The following is a 20088-nucleotide window of genomic DNA, read 5'->3' on the forward strand; positions in this document are numbered from 1 at the left end:
AATGTGACATGACGCCTGAAAGTCGGAATAGTGGAGTGAGATCGGAAGTTGATTTTCTGGGCAACAAGTATTAACAGAGCATGTTCCCGTTAAAATATTATTCTAAATGTCAAAAGTTAAAATTTAAAATTTTAACTTTTGACATTTAGAATAATATTTTAACTTGTGTTTTGTGAGAGGAGCTTGATATATTATTGAGCGTGGGCCTGAATAAGATACAGGATCGAATAAGTGAGAAGGCTAATGTGATTGCGTGTAATTATACAGATGTGTTCGTACACCTGAGGATGACCTCTTGATGTCGAAACATGTAGTGTAATAATAATAAAAATATGTTGTGTGGTCGGTAAAATTGACTCTAATATTGATTAAATACACAACAGGATGCAAGAAACAATTAAAGTCTCTTAGCTAGGTTAACCCATTGAGGCATGATGTTCATCTAAATAACACGAGTTCTGACGTTATCAAAGTTGTGTCGACTTTCGGGATGTGAGGTCGTATAGTCTTGTGGTTGAATAGTGGATCAGGCTGAATATGGAGGCAAATGTTCCTCCGAAACAGCGGTATCCTACTATAAAAATACACGACGTCGCAACCCTGAAGACCTAGAATTTTATTCATCTAAATAACATTTAAAAATCCAGCTACTATCTGACAGAAAACATACAGCTTCTCCAATACAAATCGAAGACCAACCTCTTAATGTTGTTTAGAGAAACAATCACTATTTACTGAGAGAGCGGCACAATAATCATAAATACATTATTTTGGAGGGGCGCGCGGTAGCGTGTACTTACTTACTTACTCCGTCCCCGTTATACCCTACGGAATCGAGGTTGTTTTTTTATTTTGATAATTTTTACAGACGGTAGGACCCCTTGGACGAGTGATCAGCTCGTCGTAAGGCCTCCACCTAAACACAGGGCAAACAGAAATGCATACACACGCTAAACATCCATGCCTTGTGTGGGATTCGAACCCATGATCCCGACTTCTGAGCGAGCGAAGACTGTTCAAGCCTTAGACCGCTCTGCTACCGTGACTGGAGGGAGTCTCCCTGTGACAACTACGGCTCAGTGTCGGGCCATGAGTATACACTCATATATCAGAGGTTATATTTAACAATGGTCACCGTTTTCTGCACATTCATGCAAGTCCAAAGCCACAAGCAAGCAAATTTTTTTGCCCCTCTTCCAGCAATCGTGGAACTAATGTCGCGGAGATAGACCCCATTTCTAAACCTTTGGTCCTTATGGTCTGCTACGAGCCAAGAGATCTTCCTACATCTTTAGCCATTTCAAAAATAGTCAATCTTCTGTCATGTCACACTAAATCACGTGCTTGAGCTGCCAATTCATCATTCTTGCCGGTTGAATGGCGTCCGAGATGCTCGTCACTTCAGGCAGACCTCTTCCCTCTTCTAACACGACGGAACCGCTCAGAAAATCTCAGTCGACGCACAGTCGCCATCTTTATATAGTTCTCGCATATATATATATCTGCCTCTTCAGGCATAGTTAAGACACAGATTTTAAAAGCTGACCACCAAGGACTGAGACAGTGCAGTGAGCTGCAAACTCCTGTACGAGTAGTAATTTACCAGGGAACGTTCATCATATCCGCCTTTCTGCCTGGTGAGATTTATCTGAGACAATAACAGTTTACATATTATGTAAACTGACCTCTTGTGCCTGCGTCTCTGAAGTGAAGTGCTTCTAAAGGCTTGATACACAAACATGCAATGCAGTCTTCAATACAGCTTCACACACATTGGTCGAGTCATCACTTAGTCTAAGCCGTCATATAAATTCAGCGATACATTTCAGCCACACAGGGCCATCATCAGGTATATATGATGATTTCCGGAAATTGTTGTACTGTGTTGTAGTATTATATAAACCGTGATGGCTGGACGTCCGGAAAGTTTTCTATTTAAATCAGATTTGTTCCTGTTAAAATAACTCAGTACATAAAACAATTTTCAAATAGTTCAAAACTATGCAAAGTTGTACATTGTGTGTCGTAGCGTTGTTCCTTCCTGTGTTCTGCTTCTCTGCAGTGGTGTATATTTCGTGGATGGTATCTTGGTTACCTACAACGTGCAAAGAACATTTCACACAACGTATGTCTCGTATTTTCAGTTATTTTGTATCTCAGCTTCTAAAAACGTTCCGAAATCAGCGTACAGTCGCTGTATGTGTGTGTATGTACGTACGTGTATGAATGGTTTCATTTCTGCAAGTACAGGGTTCCGGCATCGGTTTATGTCAGTTTCCCGATTTACGTGTTTTCAAAGTTTCCTGTCGTCAGCCCAATTACTGCCGCAAATAACCTCTATAAACGATCTAGGTCTTCATATTTCTTATTCTCTAGTGTTGGAAGTTACACAGAAAGTTTCACCCTGAGGATAATTTAAAAAATAAAAACAAAAAATAATCCGAACTTACCAAAGTACACAACTCATAGTGTCACTTCTTCAGCTTGACAAATATTACGAAATAAAACAGAATAATTACTTCAGGTGGGGTAATTGTCACGTCAAGAAAACGCTATTTGAAACAAATTACCAATCTTTTTGTGCCGCTGCGAAACCACACTGAAGGAAGAACAGGCCACAGGCTTGATAGTGCTGTTACAAAACGCGCTACGGAAAAATGTCCGTCCTAGCTGGAATAGACATTGTAGTACAAGGACTGAACAAATTCGTGCAGGTGGTAATGCTTGCGACTTTTACTGGGGAACTGTTCGGTTCTAATTTCTGGAGGGACATTACCATGACTGAGCTTTCTCGTGGTTGTCCTTAGTCTTATCCAGGCGAAGGTGGGGATGGTGTCTCAAATTAGGCCACGACTACTTCTTTCTACGTCCTCTCCAATTCATCATCACTAACCATTTGACCATCCGAAGCTATTATGTCTGAGCTATAAGACGCAGCAGTAAATTAACCGTAGAAAAACGAATACATTAAGAAGAATATTTTCATTATTATTATTATCTGCTTTTTGGGTTGTTAAATCGAAGATATTAGGATGGGGGTGTGTATTTTTAACCTTACATGTGGAAACAATAAATACACGCAGAAGAACCATGATGAGGAAACCTATTAGTGGCCGCCTGAACAAGTGAGACTGATTGGTTCGTAATGTAATCAGATGTGAACATGCAACGAATGGGAATTCAACCCCGGTCTCACAGTAGGTGCTTACATGGACGGACGGACTGGATAGCGCCATAGTGAAACATCAGTTCAGATAAATGCATCGCCAGAAATGTGAAGCGAGTATCTGTAAAACTCAGAGCGCCTCTGCAGTCTAGGGATCAGAGTTCCTGGCTACAGATCCAGAGGTCCCGGGTTCGATTCCGGGAGCTACCAGATTTTCTGAGAAGTAGTAGGTCTGGAACGTGGTCCACTCACTCTCGTGAGGATAATTGAGGTGCTACTTGAATGGAAAGGTAGCGGGCCCGGTATAGAAATCAGAGATTAGTCGCTCGGTCGGTATAGTTCGCTTGCGGACTACAGGCCACGGAGTTTTTTGGTTTTGTCTGTAGAACTCCAGCTATAGGCCTCACTGCAAGAAGATACTGTTATAAAGGACATGGATAATTTGGACAGAACTGTTCGGGTACTATGGTTGGCTTTAATTCGATCATTTTCGAATCTCCAGTGTTAATTACATAGCTTAAAGGACAACAACGGCTTCGAAAATATCAGCAAGCATTCTTGTCGTTATCTTTGCCCAATGGGTCGGCTTTTGGAATATGTTGACAAGCTACAGATGTAAACTGCAATATTCACCGAGACGGTAGAATGTGAATTGCTAAACACCCAGAGCTGAGGTCACACAACAGCAGAACCTGTGATAACTTCACTGTGCCACGCTCTATTGTCGGGCACGCAGCTTACCCGAAATTTCCTTTTAATAGATTACAAGTCCATCGCAGTAATCACGAAATCAGATGAATCCTGTCCACATCCCCACCCTCAGTTTGTCCAAATACCATTTCAATATAATGCTCCAGTGACTGTACAAAATCGTCCAATTCCTTCTTTTCTTCGGAACCAAAATATTTCAGGTCTGTGCATTTTTCATCTTCTACTCATACCCAATACTTTCCACTCATCATATGATTATTTAATTGCATTAACACTGTTGTGTGAAGAGCATAATTTATGAAGTTCATCTTATGTAATTCTCTCCATTTACCGTGACAGATGAGTCGGTGTAGCGATGGGCTACATGTTGGACTCCCGGAAAGGAAAAGAGATTTTTCTCTACCTCAAACTGGCTCCGAGGAGCCTCCTATGCAATGCGACGGGTACCGAGAGTAAAGCGGCCGGGGCGTGAAGATAAAAATTCACCTCCATCTGGTGCAGACGTCAAGAATTGGGGGGTTATCCTTCTACTCTCCTATACGTATTCATGGTGTGGCGTTTACTTAAATGATCACATGGACTATTTTACTGTTCACTTGCTATCACTTTGTATGCCTTAGGTTCAAGTAATTCCCTCAGCATTGTGTTCTTCAGCGCCCTCAACCTACTTCCCATGTTCTTCTCTTTGACTGGGAGACCAGGTATCACATTCATGTAACATAAAGCAATTTTAGCAGCTTCTTTCCATTACTGTCCCTTATACCGTTTAACATGGCTCGGACATACTTCAAAACATCAGATGTTATTTCCCTGCCCAACCCATTGTCTGCTTCATATGCATTTATGAGGGAGAAAGCAAGAGGACCGCGGTTTCAATTAGGCACTTCGGTACTCATAAATTACACGGCCCTTCAGACGGATTTGCGGAGCAACGTACTGGAGTTCCGGACTAGAATTAGAAATGAGACAGGCTGCAGGAAAAATCATCTTTCATTTAATTCGCATGTCATATTCCCAGCACGAACTGTTTAAAAACGCGGGGATTCGACACTTTGTATATGACACACTGAAGAATATAGAGAAGTGATCCTTTTATGAAGCGTGGCAACATTGCAATGAAATCCATTTCCTCGATTAATTCTGCGACATGGTGCAAAAGAATTACACTTACTACTCTCATAAGTTTACAAATTTGTGGATCAAATGTGTACTGAGCTGAAAATTTGTTCACATATTTTTGTATGTACATGAGTTGTATAGGAGGTGTTAACATCAAAACTTGGCGGAACTTAAGTTTCAAGTATTGTATAGCTGGCTTCCCACCGCGGCGGCCCGGGTTAGATCCCGGGTCTGGTCAAGTGGGATTTCTGGTGGACAAAGTGTCGCTGGGGCAGGTTTTCTCCGAGTACTTCGGTTTCCCCTGCCAATCTTCATTCCACCAATTGCTCCACAATCACCCTCACCTATCATCTGGGGCTGGTACAATAGGCCAGAGGTGGCCGCAGTACAAGGGACTTGGTCCCACCCCACTGGCAATAAAAAAATGTTATAGCATTTCCGGCGAAGTTCGCAAATACAATTAGGATATTAGAGAAGAACTCGGGATAAGGATATCAATACAACTAACAAAATTAATTCCTACAATAATGGAGTTTGTTTTTTACAGTCTCGATACTGAGAGTGGCATTAACTGGCAACTCTAAAAAAGAAACGAACTGATCACACTAGTATTTAATATAGGAAAGACTTCAAACTCGTTGTTTTATACAAACGCTGAGTTTTCCACGCGAAAATATTCGATCCTCCATTTGTGTCATAAGAATCTATCTGCCCGGACACCGGTTATCATGACTCAAGCTTTGAATTGTTTTCTACCGTCCCTCCATGCAAATGCCGCGGGAATACATCTGCAATTAGGCCACGATTGCTTTCTTCCACGCCATTTTCAATTCATTACAGTCTTACCATTCGACATTGGTTGGGTCAAGAATTTTCTCTTCTTCAAATCGTCCAGACTGGCTCTGGGGTCCACCCAACGTCCTATCCAATGGATACCGGGGTCTTTTTCCCCGGGGGTAAAGAGACCTTATTGTGAACTTGTACTATAATAGACTCCTTCTAGTGATCAGGCAATTTTTTCCTGATTCGAAATGAAATTAATTTCCTTATGGATCTCAGAACGCCATATTTCACCTCCTGCTTGAATAAGTTCTGCCGGAATTTGATCACAACCTGGCGCTTTATAAAGCTATCAATGTAACAATCCATGAAGGCCCATTAGGGTTGTGAGACGTCGAGGCTCCCATATTTTCTCTAGACAATCGGCTGACAGAAGACGGTAAGGTTGTGAGCCTTACGCGCCCGTCGCCTTTACACCNCCAGTAAGATTTCTGATATTCGTTTCTGTTAGACGCTGAGCCGACCCCAGGCCCATACTTCGTCTGCAAGGATTAGGTAAATTTAAAAAAAAATCCACTTCTTCAGGACTCGAACACGAGACCTTCCGCCTTGTATTATAGTGGCTCAACCAACTGCGCTTACGCGTGTCCCCCTTGGGGATTTATATCTTTTCAATTTTGCAATAGCACTTTCAACCTCAAAAGGGCTAGGATCAGGCATTAACGACTCAGGTGTGTGTATTTCTCTCTGCCTAACATCACTGACCCTATGTACATTCAGTAACTGAGAGAAGTAGTTCCTCCACCTATTCAAAATGTTGTGGGAATCTGCAAGCAGATCACCATTCTCATCCTTCACTAAGTTACTGCTAGGTTGGTAACCCCTCTTAAAGTAATTTGTTCTTCTATACCTACCTACCAACCACTCGGCGTTACAGCCCTGGGTGAACCTTGGCCTCCTCTTATTCCTTTATACAGGTTTCTAATATTACTGTTCTTACTGTACGTTGCGAGCTCATTAATACTGTCTTTAAGATATTCCCTGTTTTCATTCCTGAAATGCCTGCGGGCTTCACGTCTTATATCGTTCAGTTTATCCACAGTTATTTCGCTTGGATTCTGTAACCATTGTAATTTTCCTTGCTTCCGTCAATCTAATAATTTTGAGCATTCTTCGTCGAACCATGTCTTATGTTACTTCGGTTCATAACATTCTAGACTCTCTTTGGCTGAAAATTTTATATTTTCTCTAATAGTTTCCCAAGCTCTATTAATATCCACCTCGTGGCCTAAGTTTTCCAAAGATGCGAAACTGTTTGAGATTGTAACACGATACTTCTCGTTGACATCTACCTCGAGTAATTTCTTGAAGTATTACAGACATTAAAAATTCAGTGTCCTTACCTCAGAGGAAACACACAGAGTTTCCACCGTTTATTCTAGGAATCACATGAAACAAATACATTCTGTAGACACTAATGCAATACTTTTCAATATCTAACGAGATGGTGCATAAATATTATGCTTCAAAGGGGAAATTTCAATGCCTATCCAAGGAGTTCATAAATTAAAGACCCTGAATTAACCCTATACTGTTTTCGGACAGTCTGTGTATTACTTAAATTAGCTTTTCGAATGTATTATTTTCTTTTAGCACGTGCCCCAAAATATGAATATTTTTATGATATACATGTATGCAAGCCCTGTCCTTTACACGACAATACTATGGCGCCATTTTGTTACTACAAGCAACACTATTATTTCATGCAGATCAACATGAAACGACTGTATGTGAAAGAGAAGGGAAAAATGTTAATGTACAAACTCAGTGACGGGATTCTTGGAATTCTTGAACAAATTGTTTTCTCCAGACTTTGTGACATGGGGAATTCTACTACGCATAGGAGAACAGTCACCCAGAAGGCGATAAGAGGCTACTCTCTCATCATCCTATCTGAGTCGTTGAAGACAAAGAGATCCGTGCTTCTGCTGCGAGCGCAGTAAAGTGACCCCAGCTGTGGAGATAAAGCTGACGTATTGCATCAACATTCGACTTCCTGTTCATGCAAAGTACGGAGCATTCTCGAGGCTTGTGAACGTATTCAACAAGCTCGTTCAGTCGGATTTGCCGTTAAAAGAGACATTATTTGATAAGATGTACAATTTTCCCTAATGTCTGTTCTGGGTTTGTCATAACGCTAATCAATATTGTGACATGTAAATCCATTGCTAGGCAACGCCCGCAACGCACCCACGGTCAACAATACTGGAGAAGTATTTCTCTGTATCCGTGCAGCTTGCGCATGCTCGATGACGTCACACAACAATGTTCGAAGAGTGTTTCTTTGTGTCCGCTCAGTTTGCGCATGTGTGGTGACGTCACACAACAGAGTGTAGCAATCACGTGTTGTATTTTCCGTGACGCATGTCCGAGCTGTCAATATAATAAAAACAGTTTGTGTGGAGGCGGGCTCAAATACCTCCAACGTTACCCTGCGAGTCGTAAGAGGCGACGAAAAGGGAAGTCTCAAATCGGAGACAGTAAAATATGTTCACGAGTAACAAGGGACTCGGACAAGAGAAAGACTGCCCTGGCAAGGACCAACAGCATATACAAAAGACAGACCCTTTCCTCTCGTTAGAGAGGGCGGCCCACAGAAAGAAGACCGTAACTGTCAAACAGTAATAAATATCTGGTCATGACCTTCAGATGACGCTCGGAACCAAGACTTACTGACTGACTGACTGACCGTCAGTGGCAATGTGGCTTTGACTTTGACTTGGAACAGAGCGTCAAGAATTCAGTTCAGTTGTCGTTAGGAGATATCCATGGGGGCTTCGTAGTTGAAGAAGGATCAGAAGTAGGCCTATGATGATTTAAAGTGTGAACTGAAGACTTTATATGTGCTGTAGTACAGTGATAATGGGAGTATGTGATTTTAAGTGATCGTTCCTGTATTAAAATTCGTTGACAGGAAACGGATAGTGAAGACACTGTAAAGGCATAGCCATTGTTGAGTTCTGTTACCCAGCAACGACCAGTTAAAGCAGATATAGACGACTTTATTTTATGTTATAATTTCAGTAATCTTTAGATTGTTCTAATTAATTTTAGTTACGACTTATGAATACCCAGTAAATCGATTCGCCAATCAAAACTTGTCCACGGGTCACTAATACACGTAATAATATGCACGTGTCCCACAGTAAAACCTTTCTGCAACGGAATATTAGATAACCCCCTAAAGCTTAACATTTACCTAAATAATACTTAAAAATTAATTTCCAGCTTCATAAAAATTACCCTGCCTCTCCATCACAAAGACCAATCTGTTAATGCTGTTTAGAAGAATAATCACTGCTTATTGTGAAAAGGATAAAGATTACAGGAAAGTCAGTGGGGGAAAAATGTAGATATACTGATTATTAATGTAGATGGTATATAGGTATATAATTACAACAGCATATTAAACTGTTATCCGGAGACTTACGAGTATTCTATCGGGATATTTAACTGGTCAATATAAAGTCACGTGTAACAAATGGAAACAAATCGAGAATTTAACGCGATTGCTTCCTGTGCCTGTAATTTAATCGTACTAATTATTACTTGAAAGATCAGAAAATGGACATTTCTGTAAAAAATTAATATCTGCGTATTCTGATGCTCACGACCATGATGACGACACCGGTAGGGCCTAATTCCCTTCAAACTTTGTTACCCATTTATCGGACTGCAACCTACAACGCTACAAGATGAATATTCAAAGCCACAGAAACGTTAAACCTTACCGGTATATATATTTTCGTGTACTGCGAACATAAACTCAATATCATGTCAGTACGTTTAAATATAATACTCGCACGCGGTAGCGTAGTTGGCTTAGGCAATATACTACAAGCCGGAAGGTCACGGGTTCAAATCCCGATGAGGTCATTGAATTTTTTTTAATTGACCTAACCCTTCCAGCCGTACTATGGTCCTGGGGACGACTCAGCCTCTAACAGAAACAAGTACCAGGAATATTGGAATATTCTTGAGGGTAAAGGGCGGCCGGTGCGTAGGGCTGACAACCTTGCCGCCATCTATGAGCCGATTGTCTAGAAAATGTGTGAACCTCAACATCTGACAACCCTATGGGCTATGATTTCTGCTTCTAGTGCCACGACCTTGACACGAACAACTATGTGGGAATCGTTTAAGTTGCGTTCATGAATATAAAGGTTTAACCGTTTTTATGTTTGATTTCATATGTATGTATACGTTTTATTTTCCTTGGCACTACAGCCCCAGTGCGCCTAGTCCTACCTCCATGAACTTCTCCGTTCACTTCGGTTTTTCTAGATCTTACACATTCGGTAGGACTCCTTGGGCGGGTGATCAGCTCGTCGCAAGGCCTCTACCTGTACACAAACACAGAAAAACGCACACACATAAATTAAACATCCATGCCCTGGGTGGGATTCGAACCCACGATCCAGGTTCCCAAGCGAGCGAAGACAGTACATGCCTCAGACCGCTCGGCTACCGTGACTGGCTCTGTATATACGTTTATAAGCGATAATTTTTACTGCTGATTTTCCATAGTTTCAAGAGGAAACACTAATTACGAAAGCTAATAACTTTTAAAAAGTGTGTTATACACGTATTTTGTGGTTTCTATGTAATTTTGTGTGTATCCACCATGACAGAAACATGTAAAGGAACTAAGTGACATTGCAGGATTCAAAATTTTGTGACAGTTTACCGTCAGAATTCATAGTCTTAACAAGCAGGATGCAACATTATAAAAAAAGGATTGATGTCGTAGCATATCACGTGACTGATAAGCAGAAATATAGAGGCGTCTACTTCTCATTCGCCAGCTGCACAAGAGTGAGAGTCCGAACGTCTCGTGTACTGGTCGTTACAATTTGGAGCAGTCTTCTTCGCCGGGTAAGTACACCAGCTCCAACTGTTACAGAATTAACCTTTTCGGTGCTGAATTTTATGGCTAAATTTTAGAATACTGTGACATGCGCATTATGTCGTTGTTGGTCCATTGTTGTGGTAACCACTTTCGTACATCAATCTGTCGTAACTGTGGGCATATTTAGGGCCCTTTTAGTTTCAGTTTCAATACACAAGTAGTTGTCGGTATTGGGCATTAATTTCACTTGGATATTATCGGTACCGGCGGTAAAGCCATTGTATATAGAAGCTGGCCTTCAATAGCACGGCAGGTTGTGGCCATTTTGTTCAGTTCGTTGAAGCTCGAATGTTGTTTTACGCTCCATAAGAAAAGGCTTCACTTAATATAAGTTATTTACAATACACTGGCTCTCAGTCAATTTTTACACTGACTCTATTTTTACAATATGTTAAAACTACCCAGACTGAAAGATGACGATTTGCATAAAGTTTTTGTAACTTAGTTACTAACAAGAACATATACTTTCAACGAATCACAAAAAAAAAACTAACATGTCGAAAAATTCTCTTCCACATTTTGTTTGTTCACAAAAGAAAAGTAGCAGGAATGTTTTCCTTGTTTTGCGTCTGCCGTGCACAATGGTCTATTTGCCATGTAATTAAAACATTTGTAAATAATGCCGCCATATTATACTTGTTCACAGAAAGAGAAAAATTGAGAAAATTGTTCCTTTTTTGCCAGTTTCTTAATCATTGGAGTTATATGGCAGTACACACCGAACAATGTTTTTCACACGCAGTACATTTATGTGTTTAGTTTTTATTTGAACTAAGTACATAGTGATGCTTCAAATCCAGATTGCAGGGCAAAGTCATTACGTTAACCCATCAAAGAGATCCTTTAAAAATGTGGCACTTCAGATATTTTTGATCGACATTAACAAATCAAAACTGGATTCAGGAGAAAATTAAGGAGACTGCATTCGCGTAACACTTGCTACCCTTCACTCCTGAACCTCACTGTAGTACTGTTCTCATTTTCTTATGTAACTACCCCGGACTAATTCTAGACTACGTGGTTCACGAAGCTGTTTCCACGGACGTGTTTGCTTTATCTGTAATATGTGATGGGTTATATTCGAAGTTTTAAGTTACATACTTAGGTATATTTAGTCTCTACATATGTGATGTTACTTATGGTTTTGTTGGTTGGTACATTTTTATTTGGTTCGGTGTGTGGCTAGCTGATATTCGTTTCCTGAAGAAAACGACACTAGCTAGCAGCACACAACAAGCCCTGCATCCTAGGTATCAGCACAGTCGGCCACACGGAAACACCTAGCACGAATGACCATGATGGTCGACTGCGAAACAAGAAGCTTCCGTTCTAACAGAAACATATATTACGATGAATCTTAGAGAGATGGGATTGGGTGGTATGGACTGAATTGATCTGGATCAAGATACGAACCAGTGGATACGGTACTGAATCTTCAAGTTCCATTAAATGTTGGGAAATTCCTGAGTGATTGAGCCACTTGCAGCTTCTCGAGGAGGACTTCTTTGTAATTCGTCTTACACGTAAAATACTAGCATACATTTCATCAGGTTTCATCACTATGTTTCCTGTATGGAATTCAATGATTAATTTCTAACAAATCATAAACGGATGATGGCGTGCTGAGTGAAACGTCAAGGTATTCATTATTTTGTTAGTCTGAAAATTAAACAATACAGCAGTCGGGATAGCTCAGTCGGTATAGTGATGGGCTAGGAGCTGAAGAGCTCGGGTTCGACTCCCGGTAGCGCGAGATTTTTTGTTTTCTCCACAGTGTCCATACCGACTCTGGGGCCCATCCAGCGTCCTAACCAACCGGAACCGGATGCTTTTTCCCGGGGTTAGGCGGCTGGCCCTGAAGCTGACTACTCACCTTCATCTAGCGCCAAGGTCAAGGAAGTGGAGCTATACCTCCACGTCCCTATATGTCTTCATTGCATAGAGTTTAATTAAGCACAGGGAAAACTTTACCTTGTTTTACCTCTACATAAACTAAACACACACACATCTATATATATGTATATAAACATGCGAACTTACAGAAAGACCTCATGATATAGTTACGGGCCATGTTACGACAAGTAATTAACTAAAGTTTTAACTTATAGGAAGTTAACGGGAAAATCACCTCAGCTGTATGCGCGTGAGGCTCTACTCGCGGGGNGTCCACTGGCTGTGCATGTTGTAGCCCTTGTGCGGTTGTAGCCAGATTGTCCGACTCGGGGTGCAGCTTGATGTGATCATAAATTTGACAACTTCCCCACCCTACTTCAAGCGTACGTGGGTACACTGGAAACCCGCTAGCGGTTGAAAATTTAGTCCAGAGCGATATAAGGTATAAGGGGAAGTAATCCTTGAATCCGAATATCTCGCGAATCACAAGGAATTTAGAGCGCGTATGAACAAAGTATTCCAAAATTTGTATTCTGAGCTTCAAAATTTTTTAAATATATTGCACATAAGCAAAGTGTTAGTCATTCTGTATTTCAGCATCCTGTTGCAAAATTTTAATTAAAACGTCTATGTATCCACAGTCCGTCAATAATGCAACATTTCACCATTTAACACTTAACATAACACGTTTCGGCCATAGATGGCCATCTTCAGGTGTCTTAACGTATCGAAACTGTTATACTGCTCTAAAGTGCGCTAATACCGCGAGTTGCAGTCCACTTAAAGTAACATAAAATTAATTAATTAAAATCCATTAAAATTTTCTATTAATGAGTTGGAATATGATTTTCCAAAAATAATTAAAAATTAATGGAAAATTTTAATGGATTTTAATTAATTATTTTAATGTTAATATATAGACGTTTTAATTAAAGTGTTAGTCTCCTAGCGATATGAACGGGGTAGATCCACGGCCATATTCCTAAAGATTATAACTTAGAAAGTTTTTAACCATTTAGTTCTTAGCATAGGGTAAAAGGGCCAAGAAAGCCACCAATTTGATTAATTAGCCGCAGATTTATAACGGAATGACAGAAATGATCACACCTGAAATTCTTCAGAATCACAATTTCAAATAAATATAATGGTTTCTAAAATCCTGCTTATTATTTTAAAAAGAAATGTTCAGTTAAGAGAAGGAAAATTTACGTTGTTATCCTATATACATAGTAATTAACGTCAGTCGTGTCTAAAGTTTTATTCAAATAAAGCCTATATGACATGATATAACATAAATTATTAAAATTCGAAATCGTCAGTTCCAAAATTTCAAGAAGTCATTAGATAATGCGAGTGATCGGAAAACGCTTAGCATGAACCAAGTCTTAAAACAGGCAAATGCTTTTATGCCTAATCAGAATCGCTACTTAAGCAGCATATCCCGAATCACACAATATAGACATGTGCTCACAGCCTACCGACTAACATCAAACTTTGAACTCGAAGTACTGAATCTAGTCACCTTTTAGATGAGAATCGAAACAGTCATCGCCATAGTCCACACAAAAATAGGTGTTTCTATTACTCCCTTCACCCCCAGGTTTAGTCTTTACTTCTTTGATATCTACTTTCGGTCTTTTCTCTTACTGTTCTTAAGACCTACTCGTACTGAGGAAACGTCAGAGCGTTACGTTTGCGATCACCTGGATAGATCGACCTACTGACGTGGGGTAAGCAAGTACAGCTTCTTCAGGAGACTTAGACATTTCCTGATTTTACATACTGGTGGCCCTTCTTCAGCTCGGCTGACTTTGCAATGTACCGGAAATTTTGAGACAAAAGCTTGGTAGGGCACCTGGATTACATGGGCGACTTCCTGTAGATTTAAATCCAGCTGTTACAACTCTTGGGGCGGCAGTCTTCATCCTAGCTTCGGCGGATAGTTTTGGAAACAGAAGTTGTCCGATTCCCTTTCCAGGATTCTTCTTCCTGTAGTTGTCCAGAGCTTTATTCCAATGATATTTCAAAGGTAGGAAAAACTTCTGTCCGTTGGTTGGTGGTCATAGTTAGGAGCAGGAAGGCCCAGTAACTGGATATGTAGCTCTTCCGCTTCATCAAAATCAGAGCTAATAAACCAGTGTTTGCCCGTCGTTCCACTTTTCCATGGATTCCCTATGCTGCGTTACACCCATATTTAAACAGCAAACCTGCTAACGCGATTTCTTATAAGTCAAAATCAAGCAGTAAAAGGCCGATTCCTTGTTAGAGTTGCTTTACAATATCCGTGCAAGACAGTATTTCCTCCAGGTTTGTTTACAGGACATCTCTGTGGGATAACCCAGTCACGAAGTGTATCCTGGTCACAGCTGCAAAGAGAGCACATATGCCTAGCTTCAAAAATTCTGTTGACCGTTGTGCCCTGACACCTTTGCATATTTCCATTATGATCTTAGTATACTGTCAGGTTTTCAAACAGAAATTATGAAAGACAAAATAAAACCAACAGCAGAAGAATGATATGTAGTTTAAAGATCGACCGAAAGAGGCTTAACTAGAAGAATGTCAATGCTGCCTTAAACAAGCTGATCTTACTAATAAATATACAGTTTCTCTCATTCCACTGAAAATTAGGTAAAACGCAGAATGAAATTGGTGGCATCCTTAGCCTAATCGACAGTGGCAGTATTAACAGGAATTATGTTCTAGTACTGCCGTCCCTCCTCTTCTACTTTTGTGCCCGCTGTTCCGGCCGCTCCTTTCCTCCTTGTAGTTGCCACGGCTACTCCTGCTTGCCGCNGTAGGCACCTCCCCTCCAGGGCCTCACACATTCAAGTCCACTAGTAAACGGTTACACTAGGGTGTCGAGATATAAGTTAAAGGAATAATAAAATGACAAATATTGCAGTGTCTCTACCAGTAAGAGCAAATAATACAGTATCAAGTCATGTTTAGGTGATAATGGCATCAGCTGAGAACGGTAACACCGAGGCACTTATCCCGTGAGCGCGCGAATATTCACGCTCCGAAAACGGAGGCAGGCAGTGACAAGCAACAAGTTATCGAGATTTTGCACCATAATTAGGTAGCTCTCGAAAGTTTCAAAGTGCCACTGATGTAGTCAGTGGGCATGCTGTAGTGCTTAAAGCAACTATGAACTCTCTAGGACATTTTCACAAATATTTTCAGTAAAAATTTGTTCCGTTATTATCCATCTAGTGTTGTTGGTCACCTTTATCCTACGTCCATATTAAGTTATATTGGAAAGCAAATTAATTTTAAATGCAAATTTATATGTATAATCATTTCGACGACTAAATCGAACAAACAAGCACATTCATATCGAAAACTTTTCCAGTGTTTCTGATACGAATATTCAAATTATTGCGCTGTAACTGAACTTTAACGGTCCGTTATAACGCATTGCCGATCAGATTAATTAAACCTGCTTCAATCTGGTCCCTTGTTAACATTTCATCTGTACCATTATGCACCTACATTACGGCAACTCCTACACTCGTAACACAAGCAAGTGCCTTCGACCCTGGAGATGTATGGTCCTCAAACTGACACATGAGCTAACTTCCTTCGCAGTTTACTCTGAAACCCGATCACAAAATATCCTAAATAAGTAAAATCTGTAAGGAGTCCGACATCTTCCATAACACTAGTTTATGCTGATCTACTGCAGCTAACTGGCGACCAAATCGTAAGCCTCCGAAGAAGTGATATAGCAAGTGGCAGTTAGAAAGGGCAGTTACACTGAATGGCGCTCCCAACAGCGGGGACTATGAACGGTTATAAACTAATGGTTCGTCAACAATAGCGGAGCGTATAAACGGCCATACCAGTGTAGCCTTGTTGAATATATTTCACTGCGCTAAAATGAAGGTCTACGTATGCTTTTGTGTGTAACTACATATATACATTTATATATTACATTAAAAAACAACTGCGAAATAATATTATGACTCACATGTTTACGTTTAGGCAGAATATAAAACTAATGGGGACACTTTTCGTTCTAGGCACAATGGTGTATCTCTATCACTACACTTCATCCGACGGATATGCAGGAATTTTAGTGGATGGAGTTATCCGCCGGTCTACAGACACGAATCGAGATGCAGTTCTGGGAAAAGGTGTTTACTTGACCGCTCTTCCCCCTTGGACAGATGATATGAAGCTGCTGAAGAACAACTGGGACGGGAGTTCTGAACGGCGGCTTTTAGAGAAACTCGATAATTTGGACTATTATATAAGATTTGATTCGAGGGATCTCCCAAACGTTAAAAGAGCACCAGGCAAGCGCGATATTTGGATGGTATCGTATGACATTGTTCTGGAGGAAGTACCACACGAAGTGTGTGTGCGAGGAAACAATGTGGCTGTCGCAACGCGTTACGGGTATCTGTAACACACCCAGCAGCATTGGGCAAATCCATGCCTGCTTTGTAGTGCACTGTATTCATGTGTGTGTAGTGCTGTTGTATTGTCCGAATAAAATAATCATTTAATTCGATCAAATATCTTACGGTGTTGTATATTAAGATTGATGTCATATGGGATGTTGAGCCGTGTAGTTCGGTAATGGCACCAATGTTGCGGATGAACCTACCGCCCAAAACATATCCCCAAAATATTGCAATCTTCAGTGTAACAGATCTCAGTTCGTGTAACATCGTTATAGAACCAGAGCTTGTAACAATGATATCCGGAAAGTAAAGATACAAAGTCCAGACCATCTTTGTAAAGCATTTTTCTTCTCAGGGATTCACTTGTAGCACTTTTATAACATACCTTTATTTACTTTCCAACACAGTCACCATGGATCGCAATGCACTTTTTTTATTGCTAGTGGGGTGGGACTAAGTCCCTTGTACTGCGGCCACTTCTGGCCTATTGTACCAGCCCCAAATGATAGGTGAGGGTGATTGTGGAGCAATTGGTGGAATGAAGATTGGCAGGGGAAACCGAAGTACTCTGAGAAAACCTGCCCCAGCGCCACTTTGTCCACCACAAATCCCACTTGACCAGACCCGGGATTGGACCGGGTCGCCGCGGTGGGAAGCCAGCAACTAACTGCTTGATCTATGGCGCAGCCCCAATCGCAATGCACTTAGTAAGCCTGGGAATGTGTTCTTTTATTCCAGCGACGAACAAAACTTTCGCCTGCTCTCTTAGATATGGAGAACAGTTCTTGACACTTTGGGCATTGGTGAAGTTCATCATGGTTAAACGTCTGTCAGCACGAATATTTTCATAAATTTTTGGAGGATTTCATCAGCGACAAAGGATGGCCTTCCATTCCTTATTTCATCTTGAACATCACTTCTTCCCACTTCAAACTGACGATACCATTTTTGCACGTTTAGCCTCTTCACAACATCTTCGCCGTAAACAGAAACAAGTTGGCGATGAATTTCAGCAGCAGTTTCTCATCTCTCGTGAATAAATCGAATTACTGCACGAACCTCACATTTGGAGGATTTTGAATCGACACGGCCATTGTAAACACACTACGAGTAACAATGCTGCCACGATTGTGACTGGTGAACTAAGCCCTGTCGTACGATTCCTATCTCATACGGCAGCACTGCCATATCTGAAGAAGAAATCCCTTGAATTTTTGCTGGGCTTGTATCTTTACTTTCCGAATATCTCTCGTATTCATTAGTTTGATAGATAAATGTATACTGCAGAAATAGGGAGTGAAGGCGTCAGAGGTTTGGTGCAAGTCAAGCATTTGTGACAGGCCTATCGCCAAGTTAGGAAATGAGCATGTAGCACAACAATTCTGGCACATACGCTCTATTGTTTAATTGCCCCATTAAATATTTATCGAAATTAGCTGGAGATGCAAGCAGAAAGGCATGCAGATCTTCATGCATAATGTCGGTTACTGTTTTTCAATTTCAGCTAAAATCGGAAAGTGTCCACAGTTCAGTGAACCTGCACAGCGTCAAATTTAAATGAAGTCCTATAGGGAGTTATTGAGTTATTACACGGACGCAGCGGGCATTTTTTTTTTCATTTCTTAATATCTACCGCACCACAAATGAAGGAATGAGAAGCGAATGACGCTTTAATGGCCTATATTATATATTGCATAACAGCGCTTCAAAGAATGCCCCGGTACTTCTGTCCGATTGTACAGCCACTCTGTGGTTGTTACTCGCGGTCTTGTTAAAATGATCATGCAGGGCTCATTATGCTACATGAGGTTGAGAAGAATATATTTCAAAGAGAAAAAAGGTAAAGTTATACCTGTGCTTAAATACATCACTGTGGTCGCGGTGCAAGAGCCAAGGCCCGCCTTTTACATTCATTCACTCAACTAATTAAGCACTAAGCCATGAAGGCGTATAGGGGAGTTTGTGTATAGATCCACAGTTTCTTCATCTCAGCAATAGTTGGATGAGTGATCAGCTTCACGCTCCGGCCGCTTTATCCCCAGGAAAAGAGTTCCCTGGATAGGCTGGGTGGGCCCTGTGGTGCAACAGATAACGCATCTGACTACGAATTTTAAAGAGTAAGAATTGAAAATTAACGTCAGTGACAAACTGCGACCTCATTCCATTTCTGAAAGGTACTTATGATCTGCCTTTATTTTAACTCCACAGTAACATGAAGTGAAAGTATCGGTCAAGGGGGGAATACTCATGTGTAGTCTCGGGTTCAGATATCCCAGAATCCTAGATTCTTAAAGGTTTTTCACGATTATCCCGAGGTTCACGTAAATTCTGTAATAGTACATCACGACCGCATCCTTCCACACCCATTCCAATTCATTATTCACTAAACAGCCAATCATTCGATCCCATGTACTGAGTTACTGACAGGGTATCAACTGAATAACGAAATAAGAGCCTTACAACCACTCGCAACAACCCGCAACACACTGGATCATCGATGTCTGAAGTTAACTGAAGAATGTGCATCTTCAGTCAGCTGAAGTAGCATGACACAATTTGTATGCAAATATGGTATTTAATCAACAGGTAAGGTATAAAGACAAAACTGCCCCTGTGCTTAAATATTTAAGCACTACGCCATGAAGACATTTAAAGGAGTGGAGGTAAAGCGCCACCATTCTTGATGTCGACACTAGATGGAGGTGATTGGTCAGCTTCAAACCGCGGCAACTTTACTCCCGGAGAAAGAGCCCCCAGTACCAATCGGATAGGAGGCTGGGTGACCTTTAGAGCCGGTCTGGACGCTGCGGGGTTAATCTACAAGCAAAAATTTAAAAAATCTGAAAGGAATTTGAAAATTTTTAATTCAAAAATAGACATCAGGAAGGCCTGGCAAAGCATTAGGAAGAATATAACAAATTCAACCAAAATGAGTCTATGAAGAAAGCAGTTTTCTGGGATTTGGCATCGTGTATATGTGGTGTTAACCGACGTTTCGGAGGAACGTATCGCCTCCATCTTCAGGGTAGAAGAAAAAA

The 20088-nt window shown here is 40.8% G+C and overlaps 1 protein-coding gene and 1 long non-coding RNA gene across 16 annotated transcripts in view; one reads left to right on the forward strand and one right to left on the reverse strand.

The window, feature by feature from the left end:
* The window catches only part of LOC111866505 (protein madd-4), a 669679-nt gene that overhangs the window by 293832 nt on the left and 355759 nt on the right, over nucleotides 1-20088 (reverse strand). The window lies entirely within an intron of this gene.
* Nucleotides 10605-17164, forward strand: LOC111866506. Its single transcript, XR_002843161.1, has 2 exons — nucleotides 10605-10711; nucleotides 16664-17164. It is a non-coding gene; the product is annotated as an uncharacterized LOC111866506 (long non-coding RNA).

Source organism: Cryptotermes secundus, unplaced genomic scaffold (genome assembly GCF_002891405.2).
Source record: "Cryptotermes secundus unplaced genomic scaffold, Csec_1.0 scaffold401, whole genome shotgun sequence".
Lineage (NCBI taxonomy): Eukaryota > Metazoa > Arthropoda > Insecta > Blattodea > Kalotermitidae > Cryptotermes > Cryptotermes secundus.